The sequence below is a fragment of the Phyllostomus hastatus genome, unplaced genomic scaffold (assembly GCF_019186645.2).
Source record: "Phyllostomus hastatus isolate PE091 unplaced genomic scaffold, TTU_PhHast_1.1 phas_scaffold_501, whole genome shotgun sequence".
NCBI lineage: Eukaryota > Metazoa > Chordata > Mammalia > Chiroptera > Phyllostomidae > Phyllostomus > Phyllostomus hastatus.
Window position 1 is genome coordinate 40,287,021 of NW_025334033.1, and position 14,202 is coordinate 40,301,222.

The window sequence follows — 14,202 nt, forward strand, 5'->3', positions numbered from 1 at the left end:
TTTGGCATTTTAATGATGATGTGTCTTGGAGTGGGTCACTTTGCAGCCATCTTGTGTGGGACTCTCTGTGCTTCTTGTACTTGCATGTCTTTCCTTCACCAAATTAGGGAAGTTTTTTTTTTCATTATTTTTACAAATAGATTACCAATTACCTGCTTTTTCTCTTATTCTTCTGGCATCCTTATGATCTGAATGTTGGAATGCTTGAGGTCCCAAAGGTTGCTTACACTATCCTCAGTTTTTTTTTAATTCCTTTTTCTTCTTGTTCTGATTGCTTTTTGCTTCCTTATGTTCCAAATCATTGATCTGATTCTCAGCTTCATCCACTCTACTGTTGTTTCCCTGTAAATTGTTCTTCATTTTAATTGGTGTAGTCCTTGTTTCTGACTGGGTCTTTTTTATGCTGCTGAGATCCTCACTAAATATAAGCACCCTTATAACCAGTGTTTTGAACAATACATCTGATAGATTGCTTATCTCCCTTTTGTTTAGTTCTTTTTCTGGAGTTTTGATCTTTTTGGGGAGGGAGCATGTTTCCTTGTCTCCTCATTTTGGTGGCTTCCCTGTGTTTGTATGTATTAGGTAGAGCCTCTGTGGTTCTGTGTCTTGGTAATGTGGCCTAATGTAGTAGGTGTCCCGTAGAATCCTATGGCACAGCCTCCCCTGTCACCCAAGCTTGGTACTCAAGGTGCACCCTTCATGTGAGCTGAGTACACCCTCCTCTTGCAGTGGAGCCATGGTTGCTGTTAGCAGATCAATAGGAGGGAGTTACCTAGGCCAGTCAGTTGCAAGGATTGGCTATGGCCACTGACCACCAACCCTCTACCTTCCACGGAGGATCAGCTGTGCACGGGAAGGGTGGTGAAGCACTGACATGGTCTGTAACTGTCCACTGGTTGTGTGGGCTCTGTGGTTTCCTGGGAGGTTCAGGCCAAGGTCAGCCCCCACCTGTGTTGTGCCTGGAGTCACACTGCATGAGCTACAAAGCAATCTGAGATGGCTGCTACTTCTGCTAGGCTGGGAGTTCCCAGGCAAAACCAAATTGTGAATCTAGGCTGGTTCACAAGGCTGGTTGCTGCTAGTGCTGGGTCTGGGGCCACTTAGCAAGTTTAAGGCACCTGAGGGCTCACTGAGGCTGACTGTTGCTTATTTGAAAGGATTCAGGAAGTTGTGAAGCATGAGCCAAAACCAGCCATTCGTATGGAAAACCGACTGTTAACACTTGGGTGGGCCCATAAGTTGGGTGGAATTCTCGAGGGATCTCCAAGGCAAGGGAAACAATGTTAGCCAGGTTGGTGGTGTCTCAGATACGGCACCTACCTGCCAGCCCTGTGGCTCTCTGGGGGAAGGATTTAGAAAAGGGACAATGGCCTCTACCTGCCTTTCTGCCTGGGCGAAAGCTATCCCCAGGCTCTTGCTTTGATGCCAAACATTTCAGTTCCTCGCTGTATGCCACTGGTGCTTTTCAAGCTGCTACCCCAGTACTGGATCTCAGAGGGAGTGAGTCTGAGTAAGCCCCTTCAAGAGGACCTGCTTGGGACTCCAGAAATTTCTTCCACCTACTCTACGCCCACTGGTTTTTGCTGCCAGAGGTTGTGGTGACTTGTCTTCCTGCCACTGCAACTCTGGGCTGGGAGGCTTGGTGTGGAACTGGGACTCCTCACTCCTGAAATTTCTCTCCTGAATTTTTACCCACCATACATGGGCGTGGCACTTGCCTGTTCATCATTTCTGCATCTCTGCCCCTTCTACCAGTCTGGATAGATGTGGTTTCTTAATTCTGTAGTTGTCAGACTTCTATTCAACTTGATTTCTGATGGTTCTGAGTGATGGTTGTTCTATAGTTTAGTTGTAATTTTGATATGGTTGTGCAAGGAGGTGAACCCTGTTTACCTATGACTCTTCCTTGACTGGAAGTCCTGTAGATGACTTTTCATTCTGGATTCTGCAGTGGCCTTTCAAGCTTCTTTTTTTTTTTTTTTTTAATTTAAAAGAGGCTAAGTTTGACTCTCTTGTATCAATGTTATCGATGTTAATATTTCTCAGAATCTCAGGAATATTTATATTCTTTATAGCTGGTACAGTGCAGGCTGGAGCTCCCGCTAAGCCAGCCTCAGATTTCTCCAGTTTATTTTGTGTGTAAATTTATGTAACAGTCTCATTCATGTTGGTCTCTAATACCATTCTCCCTATCACCATTTCTGCAAGAATATTGTGAACCTTGTCTACATAGAAAATTAAATTCATTTCACAGACATTTTCAAAAACACTTGTCTAATGTTTCCACAAATGTTTGAATTAGATCTGAAATGCCAGGCTCACTTTCTGAAGAATCCACACAGAAGGCAAAATATAATGTTGCATAATGTCTGTGAATCAGTTTGTTGTCAGATCCTCCAATTAATAGTCCTCCTAGGAAATTACCAACATTTCAACCTCACGTATCAGTGGAATGCCTCCCTGATTATTGGCTGTTGGGTAGCTCCACTGCAAGGCCGGTAGATCTTGGAGAGCCGCATCTACCCGTGGTTGCTGACGATGATGCTTGCTTTAATCGTGGCTGAGCCAGGTGCCTTTGTGGGGGCGGACACGCGAGCCTCACCTTGGGATCTCCCCAGTGATCCTTCCCCACTTGCCCTCTGATGAACTTTTAAAAATCCTTACCCAAGGACATATCTACTGATTTTGGAGAGAGGGGAAGGGAGGGAGAAAGGGAGGGAAACATCGATGTGAGAGACATCCACCGTCTGCCTCTTGCACTCTCCTGCCTGGGGATGGCACCCTCAATCTAGGAATGAGTCCTGACCAGAATCGAACCCGAGACCTTTTGGGACAACACTCCAACCAACTGAGCCACACTGGCCAGGGCCTCTGATCCATTTTTTAGTTTATTTTTATACGTGGTGTTCGGTAAGATCCAACTTCATTCTTTTGCATGTGGATACAGTTTTCCCAGCACCATTTCTTGAAAAGATTACCAGCTTTGTTCATGATGATGGATCTGAAACTGGAAAAGTTGGCGTCTGTGCTGCCTGTCACTACCAGAACCAATAAGTTGAGACAAGGACTGAATCTTTATGGGAGCTTTAATCGGATGCCGACACTGAGAAGATGGTAGGTTTTGTACCCTAAAAGCCATCTTAACATCTTGAACTGACTATTTTATAAGGAGAAGAAGAGGGTTGGTAAGGGGTTTGGGGAAAAGGTTAATTAGGTAAGAGTTGGAGTCCAGTAATGATTTTCCTAGTATTTATTTATCTGCTGATCAACAGTTCTTTATCTAACCTCCATAGAGCACAATGGCTCAGATACCTTCTTGATTGCTTGCAGACCCCTGGGGCACAAAGGTTAAACTGCTTGTAGATTTCCTAGAGTCACGTATTCCAATTCCTGGAATAACAGCTTTCCACGTGCATTAATCATTTAAGCCTATAAATTATAACTAAAGCTAAAATATTTAACTCTTTAATGCCCCTATCAGATTAAGCTATTTCTTTTTTCTTACTGCGTCACCTGACAGTGGACACACAGGCTAGAGGCAGAAAGCTTGCAAACTGCTTCTTCCCCTTCCTATTGCCTGGCTGGTGAAGATCAACCCTGATTCCTACAGTAATAAGAGCACTTCTGCTCCCTATTTAAAATTCCCAGTTTGTCAAGACAAATGGGGTCTGTGGTTCTTGCTACCAGCAAGTTGCTTTTATATGCCTGTCTTCCCCATGAGGCTTGTAGGTGGCCCTGAGAATTAATGAGACAATGCATCTAAAACACATACCACTGTGGCTACCACATGGTGGATGGATCAGTTAGGGCTCTTCCTCTCCAGGCAATACATCCTGCCTCTCAATAACTTAAGCAAAGGGTGAAATTTATAGAAGGGCCATTAGAAGCTCACAGACGAATAGGAAGAGTGGAAAACCAGGCTTGGAAATGGATAGGAACCAAGGTTATTAGCGGATAGGTCTATAATCTTAGCTTCATAATGAGGCAGACACCAAAATTTAGTGAAGCAAGTCTGTACATAATGCTGTACAAGAGATTTTCTAAAGGAAATCTGCACAGTTAGGAAGAGGGAGTGAATGCTGGGCAACCATTTATGGGAATTGTCTGCTATAACTTACCTGATTGGTTTCCCAACATCCACATCCTTTTCATCCATATACCCCCCCAAAATGTTTATATCTCACATAATGCACTAGCCTCTCCCCAGAGGGAGAGACTAAGAAGTGTCAGTTTCTGTTCCAAGTCCAGGATTTCTCTGTGATGTGTGTATGTATGTGTGTGTGTATATGTATGTAAATTTCTGAATAATCTGAGAGTACATTGGAAACATTGTACTTCTTTACCTCTGAATACTTCAATGTGTAACAAGCATGTTTTCTTATAGAACAGTATTTATTACAATCAGGAAATACAGCATTGATAAGATACAGTTACCTAATCTACAGTCCACATTCAAAGTTTGTCAGTTACCCCAAAATGCCTAGCATGGCTCTTTTTTCTCCAAGTTTCAACCCAGGATCGTGCATTGCATTCAGTTGCCATGTCCCTTAGTTTCCTCGTTCTGGAGCAGGTCCTCGGTTTGCCTATGTCTTCAACAGCTTTGCCCCTTTTGAGGAGTGGAAGCCAGTTGTTCTAAGAATATTCCTCAGTTTGGGTTGGCCCGATGTTTTTTCATTATTTATTTCAGATTATGCAATTTTGGCAGAACCACCACAGAACTAATGTCATGTCCTTAGTGCAGCCCCTCAAGAGGCGCAGGTGATGCTTGTTTTCTCCACTGTGAAATCATTGGGCTTTTTTCTCCTTTGCAATTGACATGTAATGTGTGCAATTAACAATTATTTGAGACTATAAATGGTCTGCTCCACATCAAACTCTCATCCCCCAGCTTTAACGTCAATTGATTTTCCAACTCCAGTCCTTCTATATTCTAAGGAAAGGCTTTCTCTTCTTCCAACATATTCTCACCCCATGCCTGACTTACCCTTTTCTTAACCCACTGCTGGGCCCCACTGGTCCTGAGCCTTACCTTTGGCTGCCTGCCATCCCATCTGACTCCTATTCCATCTCTGGGCTTCGCCCATCTCCAGGTTTTCCTGTTTCCCTGACCCACCTGGTTTTGGCCTAGAGCCCGGACAGTATGCCCTGGGAAGTAGAGTGGACATTGATAATCTGTTAGCAAGAGCATTTATCTCAGAGAACATTACATCAATCTTCTGTTTTCAAGTATTTTATTCCCTCTCATATAGGTTTCTACTATTTTCCATCAATCCTCAAAGTTACGGACATACTTTCATTGCTACTCTTTGTTTTACTGGCTTTTCCAAAAGTCAAAAGTAGTATTTTTTTCTTAAAACATGAGTCCTGATTTGACTTTTTAAAATACCTTATTGTAAAAGATGGTTTTCAAAAATATACAATCCCATGATTTTTTTGAAGGAGAGAAAATAGGGACTAAGGGAAGTACAGTGGAATGAACATTTGTTTCATATATTCATATCTAAAAACTCCTATGTTGAAACCCTAATCTCCCAAGTGATGGTATTTGGAGGTGGAACCTTTGAGAGAGAATTAGGTCATGAGGATGGAGGCTTCATGAATGGGACTTGCACCTTTATGAGAAGAGGCCAGAGAGCCGGCCAGCTCTTTCCACCGTGTGAAGATACAAAGTTAGTGGTGTGCAAGCCAGAAGAGAGCCCTAACCAGAACCCAGCCATGCTGGCACCTTGATTGCAGACTTCCAGGCTCCAGAACTGTGAGCAATACATTTTTGTTAATAAGCCACCCAAGCTACAGGCCTTTGTTATCACAGCCCATATGACTAAGACAGGAAGCAAAAATAGCAAAAGTAAGGTTAAACCTGGAGTAAGGCTAGTATATAGAATGCATGTCCTATGGGCTTTGCTTGCTTTGGGGCTTCCTAGTAGCTAGTGCAAAAGGAGTTTTATCATTAACTTGTTACCTTTATTCATCAAATAGAGAGGATCAAAATTTAAGTAACAAAGTTTGCTACTGAAAATGAGGGTTATTTTTACTCGTACTCAGTGCTGGGTGGTTCTGTCCCCGGCCTTACATAGCTTCCTCACATGCGTGTGCTGACTGATAACTCAAGTGACGACTTGCATGAACCTCTGCAGATCTCTCGAGCTGCTCCCCTCTTCAACTTTCTCTCCTGAGACTCTCTCCTAAGGATTTTAGTGGTCTCGGCTTCCCTGGGCTCCCAACTCTATCTGATCAACACAGGGAGGTCACCAGGGCCCACACGGTTCCCCCTCCCTGCACCATAGCCTGTCCCTCCCCAGGCAGGACACTGGGCCATTCATGAGGCCCGTGTTTTACGTTTCCCTTCTTTCAGGGAAGATCCCTGTGCCTTGCCGGATGATTGTCCAATGTCCCAAAAAACACCATTTCATATATTTTGTCTGTTTCTTTCATTGCTTCATGTGGAAGGATAAAGCTGGTCCCTGACACTCCATCTTGATTGGAATCTGAAGCCCCTTGCTTCTTGATAACCCCACAGTCAGCCTGGGTGCACCAGCCTGTGATCAGAACTCTCGGGAACTGCTGCGTCTTCTGGACAACATTTATATAAAAACATCCTAATGAAAACTCAGTGACATTCTATTTCTTCTCACCCATCAATGGTGGATACCCTCAAATCTGCAGTGATTTGGGAAAGGAGATTATGTATAATTACAAAATCATGTTATGGTATTAGCTTTTCCTGTTACTACCTAAACCCAAGACTTATTTTCTAGAATGTAGTCATTTTTTGTTGTTTCTCGTGTCACATTTGTATGCAACATTTATCATGTAAACATGTTTGTATCTTACATGGACATGTGTGGGTATATGTAGATTTACAAAATATATTCAATTCCCTGGTGTCGATAAACTATAATGAGATAGGAAAAGACAATGCACAAGAGAAAAACTTTAAAGGACCTAGGTGTAGACAAAAATCATCAGCACATTGGAAGGTATCAATCGTTTGCACTGTGTGGGAACAGTAGACCCCATGCTGGGTCTACCATAACATAGAAATGCCCCTCCCTGGCCAAACATAAGTACAATTTATCCACACAAAGCTTGATTTCTCAACTCACAGCCCCTACAAGAGCAAGGCAGTGCCCTGTTGTCTAGGAATAGCAGCCTGTGTGGCCAGAGATCCCATTCTATTCAGCCTCGTGAGACCATGGAATTGGGTTTGGAAGGGGAGGGAGAAAGAGGACCTGGGCAATGGAAAGCACTTGACTTTGTCCTGAATTTCAAAACAATGAACTCAGCTAAGAAACTGTTGGGCTGTTTTTCATTTGGGTTTATTTTCCCAAACTCTTTTACAGCATTTTTACCTTTGGATGATGGTTATAGAAGAGTAAACACGTTTCTAAATATAGCATGTAATTTTAGCTAGACAGACGAAGCCTCAGGGTTACATCATTCAAAGCTGTAACAGCTCCAGCCTTATGGTGGGCAGCCATTGCTGGTCGCTTGCAATGTTCCATCACATTTGTGACTCGGCTTGTTCCTACTACTTTGGCTGCCACAAACTGACGGGCTCCCTCCACAGACCTTCAATCCAAATTCCCCCAAAGAGAGGACCTGAGTGGCTGGCCAGTCGGCATCCATTCTCCAGGCCTGCTGGGCTGAGCTCCCTCCCATGGCCACCTCATGGGCCATGGCCAGCCTGTGAAACAGCTGCCTTAGACTCAGGGGCCAACCTTGGACCTAGAGCAGCAAGGTCACGTGGGATAAGGCCAGATCACCTGTGAGTATGGCAGGCACTCAGCCCCATTACATCCACTACAGAAATGGAGGGTTTAACGTAATGTTTCCAATAGTACACACAAGCCCCTAGGCTAATCTCCATAGGAGGTAAAGGTGTGGAAAAGACTTCATTCCTGTTGCCTAGGAACAGTGTTAGATGCTGTACACAGTTATGAGACAAGCCTGTGAATGAACAGAGACTGGAAAAATGGCAATTGGTGCAGGTTAGTTGTGCCCCGAGCCAAGCCTGTGGCCGATTGTGGCCTGTTCCCTAATGAGAGCTCAGTAAGTGATAGTAGTTATCATGGAGACAGAAGACAGAGCCCCATCCTGGAGCCTCCCAGGCCTGTTCCTGTGTCCCACCCAGTTCTGGACCAAGAACGGTGGGGGGCAGGCAGAGCCTGTCTGTGGTGATGCACCTGCTTGCTTTCTTGTTGTTGTTGTTGTTCAGAGAGAGGGAGTGGAGAAAGAGAGAGACTGAGAGAAACAGACAGGTATCAGTTTGCTGTTCCACTCGTTCATGCATTCATTGGTTGAGTCTCACATGTGCCCTGCCCAGAGATCAAACCGAAACTTGGCACATCAAGACGAACTCAGCCAGGTGATACAGGTGTTTTTGTGAAAATAGGAGAGAGCACAGCAGGGGCAGAGTCCACAGAGCATCCGTCCACTGTCAAACCCCTCCCGACTATTTCCCCAAGGCTGCCCCCAGCCCAGGTGGGCGCTTTGGCTGGGCCACTGGGAGGTATTCACCTGAGACCCGAAGAAGCTTTAAGTGCATGCAATCCTCCAGTCATCCCAACCTCTGCTTGTTAGCAGGTCAGCAGACGCCATTCTTGCACGTGCCTAGCTCCGATGTCTGTCTGGAAATTTGTGGATTCAAATGAACTTCTCTTGCTGGGGTCTTTGTGGAACCTTTGACTTCTTTAAAGCCATAATCACAGTGGTTGGCTGGAGGTTCTTCCTGAACAGCAAGTGGCTGTGTTTCCCCGAGTGCCCCCAGCCCCTCAAGAGCCAGCCTTTGGTCTCCATGAGCAGGAGGAAGGCTCCCTTGGGGCACACAGGGTGAGCCCTTGGTCTCACATAACATGCTTCCCAGGGCCGAGTGAGTCGAGTCGAGTGATTAACCAGGAATATTTTATGTAGCACTGCAAATGCTGCTTGTAAATTCCTTTTGGGGCTTGAGTGTAAACTGGCCAAAACTAATCTTTTTCCCACAAAAACTTAAGATCATCATGTAGTAAGTATGACTTTTAAAACTTTTTAAAAGTTTTTTTAGAGAGAGGAGAAGGGAGGGAGAAAGAAAGAAACAACAGTGTGTTGCCTCTTGCACGCCCCCACTTGGAGACCTGGCCCGAGAACCAGGCATGTGCCCTGACCAGGAATCGAACCCACAACCTTTTGGTTTGCAGGCCGGTGCTCAACCCATTGGGCCACAGCAGCCAGAGCAGTAAGCGTGACTTTTGAAAAATCACCTTTGAAATATATGCAGGCAGGTTCTCGGCTGTTGGGAGACAGAAGCGGGCACTGTGGTCTCCCTCCCCACCTCCCACGGAACTAGGAGCAAGGACAGAGGCGTCGTCCTCCGTGAGTGCCCCCACGGCCCAGGGCTGCGAACAAGAACCACTTCCCTAGGACTAAATCTGGCATAATTTCTCACTTCTGAACCATGACTGCTTGTTTTTTCAGTGGAGGGTAGGTAGTGTTTTCAGCTCTTGCCAGGGGTTAATGTGAAAAAGTCTCATAGGCTCAGTTAGGGAAGGGCAGTTGGTGGCTGATCATCATACTTTTCACCCAAGGGCCGGCATCTGATCCTCCCTCAGGTCCCTTCTCCTTCCCAGATGCCCCGCATCTCCACTCTACTTTATTCCTAAATCCCTGACTTGCTAAATTCTTCCTAAATAAATGTCTCTCAGAGAAAGGAAAATTGGCCAGGGAACTGGCATTTTCACAAACTCAAAGGCAAGGTAGGCCACAGAAGGTGGGGGAAACCTGATTTCTAAAATTGGCCCAGAGAACCTGCTAGGGACACTTGGGGTAGGTTTGTAGCTCCTCATCTTCCTGTTGAGAAACCCCAAAGCAGGGAGACACGCTGAATAGACGGCTTGGAAGTCCCTTGTATTTGGGACTATATCATGATACACCATTTGTTCTTCCAAGATGAAGGGATGTCCAACCTTTTGGGGCCTCTGGGCCACACTGGAAGAAGAGTTGTCTTGGGCAAAACATTAAATACACAAACACTAATGAAAGCTGGTGAGCAAAAAGAAGGTTTTAAATAAATTTACAATTTTGTGTTGGGCCGAACTCATAGCCATCCTAGGCCGTGTGCAGCCCTCAGGCCTCGGGTTGGACATCACATTATTCCCTTCTTATCTCTTAATTCACTGGAGGGGACTTCTCAATCCAACCCCTCAGTCCAGAATGGTAGGTCTCCTGAGCCAGGCAAAGACATGAAAGGAAGAAGCAGTCCTTTTCAGTCCTGCCTCCTAAGGCAAGACACTTGCATGGGAAACCCACAGATGCAAGAAACACATGAACTCAGCTTCAGATGCACCATTCCATTCTCCAAGATAAGGAACGTAACAGTTTAGCTGGACATACCCAAAGGAACATGGCCACTTTGCCCACAACAACGTCTCCCAAAGCAGGTCAAACTAGCACCACCACAGGACTGACGCTTGTCTGTACCCTGTGCCAGGTACTACGCTACATGCTTCCCATGCAGGTCTCACCTAAATCCTCCAGATAACACCACGCCGTGCGCATGATAACCGCCCCATCACTCAGATGAATAACTAAGGCTTTGGGAGGGTGCACCACCACTCCCTGGTTAAGCCAGGGCTTGAACCCAGGAAGTCTGCCTTCAAATCCACTCTCCTAACCACTCTGTGGTCCCTACTGGCAATCTGTTAAGTGGATGAGCCACAGCTTTCTACTTCCTTACCTTAATCTCAATTTGGCACCAGAGCAAATGCACCAGCCCCAGGAGCGTCTGCAGCAAGCCCCTTCCTTCCCTGCCTGGGCACAGCCTCTGTCCCCCAGAGCCCTGCAGTTGCCCCCACACAATTATCTAAGGCTGAAGAGAAGTGAGCTGCAGACTGCTTTGTTCGCTGGGTAAATTCCATTTCCTTTTCTATTGTCTATGGAGTCTTAGTGATGTAACATTATCCCAGCCTGTCCTGCTTTTAAAAAGGAACATCCATGGAGGCTGGCAAATTACCACTCACAGCTGGGAGAATGATAAAGTCCCAGGAGACGAGTGGAAAGGTGCACCTGGTGGCAGTAATTACAGGCTTGGACAGGGAGGAAAGAAGGGATGACGGCAGGCCAAATACAGCTGGGTGCGGGAGACTGGCTGAGGTGGGGGTGGGGCGTGTACAGGGGAGGGGTGAGCCTGCAGAGGAACGGAAACCAGGCGGCTGAGGAGGTTACATCACCTCCCCCCCCCAGCCCTGCCCCTCCACCTTTCTCTCCTTACCTTGGGTTTCCTTTTCAATCTGGGTTTTTTTTCTTCCTTATCTGAGATCCCTTTGTCCATATTCCCACACCAGCTCCAGATGGCCTGTAAGGATCAAAATAAAAGCTCTTGAGGCCTCCTCATGTCAAACATTCTGTGTTTTGCTTCTTCATTTGGGTTCTCGATCTGTATTATGTGTGAGAACCTACCAGGACTACTCCAGGAAGTTACCCCAGAGACAAGGCTGAGGAGACTAGGAAACAGGGGTTGGGATGTCCACTATTCCCTGAACTTTCCAGAGAGGGTCAGGTAAGAAATGTTTTTAGACTTTGAGGCCCCTGCAGTCTCTGTTGCAACCACTCAGCTCCGCTCCTCTGGTGCCAAAGAGGCTATAGAGGAGATGTAAACAGGTGTGACTAGGTTTCAATACAATTTTATTTATAAAAGTTTACCCCTGCAGGCCTAGCCTGCTGACCCCTGGTTTATAGAATAAAGTCTATGTCCTAGGTCCTTATGTCTTTAGCCCTGAGTATTTAGCAACAGGATTTTAGAATTACCAAAAAAAAAAGTATTCAAGTGTATGGGAGACCTGCTGTTTCCTCCAGTATCTGCACTCATCAGCTCATTGAGTTGAAATGCATTCCTTTTTCCATTTAAAAAAAATACAAATTTTCCCCAAAGGGGAACTTTTGGAACTCTTCGCTTTTTCTTAAAACCGCATGGCAGAAAGCTGAGGGATGAGTCCTCTGGAAGGAGCCATCGACCTACTGGTTCTGAAATGGGAGAAACCAGTGTCCCTGCAGGAAGGTACTGCTTGTCCACTTCAGAAGACCAAGTGGAAGGCTAAAACCGTATTTCACACAGTGCCTCTGGATGAGTCAGGACTTTCTTGGTGACCAGTGATAGAAACTTAACCAAACTAGGGTAGGCAGAAGGGGAATTTATTAGTTCCAAGTATCTAGACTGCCCGACTAAATTTGACGCTGGGCCTCGGGAATAACTGGGAGGGAGCTGGCATCTGAGCACCCTGCCTGGCCTGTTGTACTGCCTGTGCCAGGCAGAGCAGCCTCCTCTCAGAGGAGGGCAGGGATTCCTTTTCCCACTTCCAGTTTTAAAAATCCCAGGGAAGGACTCTGATAGGCCAAGCTGGGGCAATGCCTCCACCTGCCCACTGGTGGTCATACCTGCTCCTACTCTAGCCATGTGGATGAGGGAGGCAGCAGGCCTGGGGTGGGAGGCAGCAGACCCCCACCTTTCCTCTTCACACTCCCAGCAGAGACTTGCTTTATGCTCATCACGTGTGAAGTTGTTTGTTCCCATGTTGACTCAAAGCTGATAGATCTTTGTTGTCCTCAGGCAAATTCTGCGTTCTAGGTTGAACTCTTGGAAACTCTGACCATCCTTAGGAAAGTGTTACACGAACCGAGGGCCTTTGCTGTCTTGTGTGGTTGGTTAGCTCTGCTGGCCAGTGGGTGTGTGCTGAGCCTGTCCTTTCTGGCAATGTGACTCAGCCCTGTCATGCTCTGTTTCTTCTCGTGGTCACTGAATCGGCCTAATGCAGCCGCTCAGCAGCCAGCCTGGTGTTCCTGGGGGCTGAGGATCTAATGTCAGTAGGACATGATTCAATTCACACTGAGGATGGATATTAAGTCTTTTTACTCAGGGTCTTGTCAAGAAAAACGGGTCTGCCTGCTATCAAAGGCGCAGAAGTGCCCCTTCCCGTGACAGCAGTTGTTTGCGTTCACTGGTATCCAAGGGCTTGTTTGTCCCCAAGCCTCCGGGCGGTTTTGTCAAGGTCAGTTCGGCTGATCTGTTTCAATGATAACCCAAAGAGGATTAAGTTAACATCTGACCTTTAAAGAGCTTTATCTTTGGAGAACCAGGCTAATTAAAAAATTAAAAGGCTGCTTTTAAAAAATATCTAGACTACAGCCTAGGGAAAACATGAACACACTGCTTATAGCAGCAGAAATGTCTAGAGAAAATTCCAAATAGCAAGCTGGCTTTGCCATCACACGGATGAACTCACTGTGTGGATTCCGGCATCAGACAGAAGTGGGCTCTGACTCTGGCTCTGCCTCTTTCTAGTTCCGAGGCCTCAGACAAGCGCCTCACCTTCTCTAAGCTCTGTGGTCTGATTTGTAAAATTGGGATAATAATGGTAACCGCATCATCAGGTTGTTGAGAGGATTAAATGAGATGTACAGGGAAAGCTCTGTCATTTGGATTTGCTATTAATATCACTGTGGACGTGTTCAATTTGTAAAATTTAAGATTTTGCTTTACTTACCCAGTTATGTTGACTGTTAAATGGCTGGCTCTCACTGCGCACAGAACTCGGAGGAAACTCTAGGTTCCAGGATGTCTCTGCTTCGGACCAGATGTTATAAGCGCAGAGGAAGCACTGCCAGCACCCCAGCTGCTCTTGTACTTGACCAGACACCATTATGGTGACTGTACTATTGCTAATGCCATCTTAAGGAAAGAGTAACATGAGACTAGGAACAGTAATATTGTCCACAAGAGCCAGGAACATTTCTGTCCTTTCAATTCTGTAAATACTTTTCCATTCAAGGACATATTGATCATTGTTAAATATTTTCATCCAAAGCTGTGCTCTTGATATTGGTCTTCTTTTCTTTGGTTTATGATGATGTTATCTCTTTTGCATGTTGACAAATGTCATTAAGCCAAAGGGACTGTGAGATGATGTGAAAATAAAACCATGGAGTTTTACTGGGAGACAGCTTATCCTAGTTTTGAAGGCCTCTATCCCTTTGCTACACAAAGCCTGGTGCATGGACCAGAGCTTTGACATCACCTGGATACTTGTTAGAACTGCAGAAGGGGGACTTCCGGCTAAGATGGAGGCATAGGTAGACACACTGTGCCTCCTCCCACAACCAAAAGAATGTCAACAACAAATTTAAAAACAAAAAACAACCAGAAGTGACAGAAAATCGAACTTTATGGAA

General features: G+C 45.7%; 1 pseudogene; it reads right to left on the bottom strand.

Annotated features, from left to right (window-relative positions):
• Positions 1-1,893: 1,893 nt before the first annotated feature.
• On the bottom strand, positions 1,894-13,673 carry LOC123807892 (annotated as a pseudogene).
• Positions 13,674-14,202: the final 529 nt, after the last annotated feature.